This window comes from Balaenoptera borealis (genome assembly GCF_965194805.1).
Source record: "Balaenoptera borealis genome assembly, chromosome: X".
NCBI lineage: Eukaryota > Metazoa > Chordata > Mammalia > Artiodactyla > Balaenopteridae > Balaenoptera > Balaenoptera borealis.
The window spans coordinates 61,502,978-61,511,160 of record NC_138881.1 but is presented as its reverse complement, the minus strand read 5'-3'; positions in this window follow the sequence as shown (position 1 = coordinate 61,511,160).

Below are 8,183 nucleotides of genomic sequence, written 5' to 3'. Positions count from 1 at the left end.
CTGCCTAAGTGAGCTCAAGAGATGGACATGAGCCACGGCTAACTTCCTGAACCCCAGAGGCAGACACAGACTGCTACCACTGCCACCAAAGGTCCTGTGTGCAAGTGCAGGTCACTACCCACATCCTCCCAGGAGCCTGTGCAGCATGCCACTTCCAGGGTCCCATGATCCAGGGCCAACTTTCCCGGGAGAACACATGGCATGCCTCAGGCTGTTGCAATGTCACATTGCCCTCTGTCACCACAAGCACTCCCCACATCCTCTGCCACTGCAGGCTCACACCGCATTCCAATTATAACTACTGTACCCCTCCATCTCCCCAGTCTGAGTGAGCAAGAGAGCCCTAATCAGCTGCTGTCTTAAACCCCTCTTGTCTGGGCAGGGAACAGATGCCTGAGGGCAGCCTACATGCAGAGGAGGGGCCAAAACCAAAGCTGAACCCCAGGAGTTGTGTGAACAAAGAAGAGGAAGGGAAATCTCTCCATGCAGCCTCAGGAGCACTGGATTAAATCCCTGCAACTGGCTTGGAAAACCCTGCATCTGTGGAATACCTGAATAGACAATGAGGGTTCCCAAAATTGAAGCTGTGGACTTTGGGGGTAACTGTGGACTTGGGGTTTGCTTTCTGTGTTTGATTTGTTTTTGATTTTAGGTTTATCTTAGTTTAGTTTTTATTGTTTGTTTTCATTTGTGGTGGTTTATTGGTTTGGTTGCTCTCCTCCTTTTTTTTTGTGAGTGTGTGTGTATGTTTTTTGTGTGATTTTGTCTGTTTAGTTTTGCTTTTACCATTTGTCTTGGGGCTCTGTCTGTTCATTTGTTTTTTCTTTTTCCCCACCATGCAGCTGGCAGGGTCTTGGTGTTCTGGCTGGATGTAGGGCCAGAGCATCTGAGGTGGGAGAGCCAAGTCCAGGATGTAAGACCACCAGAGACCTCTCAGCCCCATATAATATTAATTGGCTAGTGCTCTCCCAGAGATCTCTAACAACACTAAGACCCAGCTCCACCCAACGGCCAGCAAGCTCCAGTGCTGGACACCCCATGCCAGACAACCAGCAAGACAGGAACACAACCACACCCATTAGCAGACAGGCTGCATAAACTCATACTAAGTTAACAGACACCCCAAAACACACCACCGGATGTGGCCCTGCCCACCAGCAGGACAAGATCCAGCCCCACCGACCAGACAACAGGCACCAGTCTCCCGCACCAGGAAGCTTACAGAAGCCACTTCACCAATGGGGGAGGACAACAGAAGTAAGAGGAACTACAAACTTGCAGTGTGAAAAGGAGACCCCAAACAGAGTAAGTTAAACAAAATGAGAAGACAGAGAAATATGCAGCAGATGATGGAGCAATGTAAAAACCCAACAGACCAAACAAATGAAGAGGAAATAGGCAGTCTACCTGAAAAAGAATTCAGAGTAATGCTAGTAAAGATGATCCAAAATCTCCAAAATAGAATGTAGAAAATACAAGAAACATTTAACAAGGACCTAGAAGAACTAAAGAGCAAACAAACAATGATGAAAAACACAATAAATGAAATTTAAAAATTCTCTAGAAAGAATCAATAGCAGCAAAACTGAGGCAGAAGAATGGATAAGTGACCTGGAAGATAGAATACTGGAAATAACTGCCATAGAGCAGAATAAAGAAAAAAGAATGAAAAAATTGAGGACAGTCTCAGAGACTTCTGCGCCAACATTAAATGCACCAACATTAGAATTACAGGGGCCCCAGAAGAAGAAGAGAAAAAGAAAGGGTCTGAGAAAATATTTGAAGAGATTATAATCGAAAACTTCCCTAACACAGGAAAGGAAATAGTCAATCAAGTCCAGGAAGCACAGAGAGTCCCATCCAGGATAAACCCAAGGAAAAACATGCCAAAACACATATTAAACCAACTGTCAAAAATTAAATGAAAGGAAAAATAATTAAAAGCAGCAAGGGAAAAGCAACAAATAACATACAAGGGAATCCCCAAAAGGTTAACAGCTTATCTTACAGCAGAAACTCTGAAAAACAGAAGGGAGTTGCAGGACATATTTAAAGTGATGAAAGGGAAAAAACTACAACCAAGATTACTCTACCCAGCAAGGATCTCATTCATATTCAACAGAGAAATTAAAATCTATAAAGACAAGCAAAAGTTAAGAGAAGTCAGCACCACCAAACCAGCTTTACAACAAATGCTAAAGTAACTTCTCTGGGAGGGAAACACAAGAGAAGGAAAAGACCTACAAAAACAAACACAAAACAACTAAGAAAATGGTAATGGGAACATACATATTGATAATTACCTTAAATGTAAATGGATTAAATTCTCCAACCAAAAGACACAGACTGGCTGAATGGATACAAAAACAAGGCCTGTATATATGCTGTCTACAAGAGACCCACTTGAGACCTAGATATATATACAGACTGAAAGTGAGGGAATAGAAAAACATATTCCATGAAAATGGAAATCAAAAGAAAGCTGGAGTAGCAAGACTCTTATCAGACAAAATAGACTTTAAAATAAAAACTATTACAAGAGACAAGGACACTACATAATGATCAAGGGATCAAACCAAGAAGAACATATAACACTTGTAGAGATTAATACATCCAACATAAGAGCACCTCAATACATAAGGCAAATGCTAACAGCCATAAGGAGGAAATCGACAGCAACACAATAATAGTAAGGGACTTTAACACCCCACTTACACCAATAGACAGATCATCCAGACAGAAAATAAATAAGAAAGCACAAGCTTTAAATGACACATCAGACGAGATAGACTTAAATAATATTGAAAAGGCATTCCATCCAAAAAGAGCAGAATACACTTTCTTCTCAAGTGCACATGAAACATTCTCCAAGAGAGATCATATCTTGGGTCACAAATCAAGCCTTGGTAAATTTAAGAAAATTGAAATCGTATCAAGTATCTTTTACAACCACAGTGCTATAAAACTAGATATCAATTACCAGAGAAAACTGTAAAAAATAAAAACACATGGAGACTAAACAGTACACTATGAAATAACCAAGAGATCACCTAAGAAATCGAAGAGGAAATAAAAAAATGCCTAGAAACAAATGACAATAAAAACAACATGACCCAAAACCTATGGGCGCAGCAAAAGCAGTTCTAAGATGAAGTTTATAACAATACAATCCTACCTCATGAAACAAGAAAAATCTCAAATAAACAACCTAAACTTACACCTAAAGCAATCAGAGAAAGAAGAACAAAAACCCCCAAAGTTAGCAGAAGGAAAAAATCATAAAGATCGGATCAGAAATAAATGAAAAAGAAATGAAGGAAACAAGAGCAAAGATCAATAAAATTAAAAGCTGGTTCTTTGAGAAGATAAACAAAATTGATAAACCATTAGCCAGACCTATCAGGGAAAAAAGGGAGAAGACTCAAATCAACAGAATTAGAAATGAAAAAGGAGAAGTAACAACTGACACCACCGAAATACAAAGGATCATGAGAGACTACTACAGACAACACTATGCCAATAAAATGGACAACCTGGAAGAAATGGACAAACTCTTAGAAAAGTACAAGCTTCCAAGACTGAACCACGAAGAAATAGAAAATATGAACAGACCAATCACAAGCACTGAAATCGAAACTTTGATTAAAAGTTTTGCAACAAAAGCCCAGTGCCAGATGGCTTCACAGGTGAATTCTATCACACATTTAGAGAAGAGCTAACACCTATCTTTCTCAAACTCTTCCAAAATATAGCAGAGGGAAGAACACTCCCAAAATCATTCTACAAGGCTACCATCACCCTGATACCAAAACCAGACAAATATGTCACATAAAAAGAAAACTACAGGCCAATACCACTGATGAACATAGATCCAAAACTCCTCAACGAAATACTAGCAAACAGAATCCAACAGCATATTAAAAGGATCATACAACACGATCAAGTGGGATTTATTCCAGGGATGCAAGGATTCTTCAGTATATGAAAATCAATCAATGTGATACACCATACTAACAAATTGAAGGATAAAAACCATATAATAATTTCAATAGATGAAGAAAAATCTTTCAACAAAATTCAACACCCATTTATGATAAAAACTCCCCAGAAAGTGGCCAGAGAGGGAACCTGCTTCAATATAATAAAGGCCATATATGACAAACCTACAGCCAACATCATTCTCAATGGTGAAAAGCTGAAACAATTTACTCTAAGATCAGGAACAAGACAAGGGTGCCCACTTTCACCACTATTAATTGACATATTCATGGAAGTTTCAGCCACAACAATCAGAGAAGAAAAAGAAATAACAGAAATACAAATTGGAAAAGAAGAAGTAAAACTGTCACTGTTTGCAGATGACATGGCACTATACATAGAGAATCCTAAAGATGCCACCAGAAAACTACTAGAGCTAATCAATGAATGTGGTAAAGTAGCAGGATACGAAATTAATGCACAGAAATCTCTTGTATTCCTATACACTAACAACAAAAAATTAGAAAGAGAAATTAAGGAAACACTCCCATTTACCATTGCAATATAAAGAATAAAATACCTAGGAATAAACCTACCTAAGAACGCAAAAGACCTGTATGCAGTAAACTGTAAGACACTGATGAAAGAAATCAAAGATGATACAAACAGATGGAGAGATATACCATGTTTTTGGATTGGAAGAACTAATATTGCCAAAATGTCTGTACTATGCAAAGCAATCTACAGGTTCATTGCAATCCCTATGAAACTACCAATGGCATTTTCCACAGAACTAGAACAAAAATTTTTACAATTTGTATGGAAACACAAAAGACCACGAATAGCCAAAGCAATCTTGAGAAAGAAAAACGGAGCTCAAGGAATCAAGCACGCTGATGTCAGACTATACTACAAAGCTATGGCAATCAAGACAGTATGGTGCTGGCACAAAAACAGAAACATAGATCAATGGAACAGGATAGAAAGCCCAGAGATAAACCCAGGCACATATGTTCACCTTATCTTTGACAAAGGAGGCAAGAATATACAATGGAGAAAACACAGTCCCTTCAGTAAGTGGTGCTGGGAAAACTGGACAGCTACATGTAAAAGAATGAAATTAGAACACTTCCTAACACCATACACAAAAATAAACTCTCAATGGATTAAAGACCTATATGTAAGGCCGGACACTATCAAACTCTTAGAGGAAAACATAGGCAGAACACTCTATGAAATAAATCACAGCAAGATCCTTTTTGATCCACCTCCTAGAGAAATGGAAATAAAAACAAAAATAAACAAATGGGACCTAATGAAACTTAAAAGCTTTTCCACAGCAAAGGAAACTATAAACAAGACTAAAAGACAACCCTAAGAATAGGAGAAAATATTTGCAAATGAAGAAACTGAGAAAGGATTTATCTCCAAAATATACAAGCAGCTCATGCAGCTTAATACCAAAAAAACAAACAACCCAATCTAAAAACAGGCAGATGACCTCAATAGACATATCTCCAAAGCATATATATAGATTGCCAACAAACACATGAAAAGATGCTCAATATCACTAATCATTAGAGAAATGAAATCAAAATCACAATGAGGTATCACCTTACACTGGTCAGAATGGCCATCATCAAAAAATCTATAAGCAATAAATGCTGGAGAGGGTGTGGAGAAAAGGGAACCCTCTTTCACTGTTGGTGGGAATGTAAATTGATACAGCCACTATGGAGAACAGTATGGTGGTTCCTTAAAAAACTATAAAGAGAACTACCATATGACCCAGCAATCCCACTATTGGGTATATACCCTGAGAAAAACCATAATTCAAAAAGAGACATGCACCACAATGTTCTTTGCAGCACTATTTACAGTAGCCAGGACATGGAAGCAACCTAAATGTCCATCGACAGTTGAATGGATAAAGAAGATGTGGCAATATATACAATGGAATATTACTCAGTCATAAAAAGGAACGAAATTGAGTTATTTGTAGTGAGGTGGATGGACCTAGAGTCTGTCATACAGAGTGAAGTAAGTCAGAATGAGGAAAACAAATACCTTATGGTAACACATATATATGGAATCTAAAAAGTAAATGATATTGTTGAACCTAGTGGCCGGACAAGAATAAAGATGCAGATGTAGAGAATGGACTTGAGGACACTGGAGGTGAGAATGGGAAGCTGGGACAAAATGAGCGAGTAGCATTGACATTTATACACTACCAAACGTAAAATAGATAGCTAGTGTGAAGCAGCTGCATAGCACAGGGAGATCAGCTAGGTGCTTTGTGACCACATAGAAGGGTGGGATAGGGAGTGTGGGAAGGAGGCTCAAGAGGGATGGGATATGGGGATATATGCATACATATAGCTGATTCACTTTGTTATACAGCAGAAACTAACACAACATTGTAAAGGAATTATACTCCAATAAACATGTAAAAGAAAAGTAGATCAACAACTATACTTCAATTAAAAAAATAAAATTAGAAAAAATTAAAGAGGAGAAATAACAACTGTTACCACAGAGATACAAAACAGTCATAAGAGAATACTATGAACAGTTATATGCAAACAACTTAGGCAACCTAGAAGAAATGAACAAATTTCTAGAGACATGCACACTGCCAAGTCTGAATCAGGAAGAAATACATGATTTTAACAGACAGATCTCTAGAAGTGAAATTAAAATTATAAAAAAACCCAAACTCCCAGCAAACAAAAGTCCAGGATCAAAAGGCTTCACCAAACATATAAAGAACTAACACTTACCCTTCTCAAACAATTCCACAGAAGTGAAGAGGAGGGAACACTCCCAAATTCATTCTACCATGCCACCATTACCTTGATACGAAAACCAGACAAAGACACTAGAAAAAAATAAAATTACAGGTAATATCTTTGATGAATATAGATGCAAAAATCCTGAATAAAATATTAGGAAACTGAATCCAACAAAATATCAATATAAAAAGGATCATACACCATGATCAAGCTGGATTCATTCCAGGGTCACAAGAATTGTTCAACATTCACAAATCGATCAATGTGATACACCCCATTAACAAAAGGAAGGATAAAATCACATTATAATCTAAATATATGCAGAAAAAGCAGGTGACAAAATTTGACAGCCATTCATGATAAAAACTCTAATCAAATTGGGTATAGACTGAACATATCTCAATATGAAAATGCCATTTGTGACAAAACTATAGCCGACAACATACTCAACGATGAAAAGCTGAACGCCTTCCCACTAAATTCAGGGACAAGACAAGGATGCCCACTCTCTCCACATTTACTTAACATAATATTGCAAGTCCTAGCCATGGTAATCAGACAAGAAAAATATGGTTTCCCCGTTATATAAGTTGGTGATGTTAGAATTATGTGAGGAAATACCATCTATGATTTTCTCAAGAGTTTCTTTTAGAAATGTGTATTGAACTTTTTCAAAAAGTTTATCAGCATCCATGGAGATAATTCTATGGTGTTGATCCTTAAACCTATTAATATGGTGAATAATATTCATGAATTGTCTAATTCATGCATTTCTTGTATATACCCCCTTTAGTCATAGCAAATTATTTTCATAATGTAGTACTGAAGTCTGTTTGTTAATATTTTATTCAAGATTGTTGCACTAGTATTCTATCCTATATTCATATAGTGCTCTGTTTATTAGGTTAGATGTCAATGTTATACCCACTTAACACAAAGAATTTGGAAGTTTTCTTTTATTTCCTATACTCTGAAATAATTTATTTAGCATTGAGACTTCTCTCAAAATTTGATAGAAAAATTTGCCTGTTAAACTATTTCAGACTGGTGCATTTTTTATGATATAGTTCCTTGACAATTTTGTCATTTTATTCTAAAGAAACTGGTATTTTTATGCTTTCTATCTCTAATGTGGTCAGTTTTGGTAAATTGTATTTCTTTATGAAACTATCCATTTCATTTATATTTTCAAAGTTATTTTAATGGAGTTGTACAAAGTAATATGTCATGGTTTCTTTTGCAAAAACTTCCTCTGAATCAATAGTCATTTACCTATTATCATTTCTTACCTTGAATATTTTTGCGATTTCATTTATTTCTTTATTAAAATATCTAGAGATATCTATCTATCTATCTATTTATTTATTTATATATTGGCCACACCATACGGCTTGCGGGATCTTAGTTCCC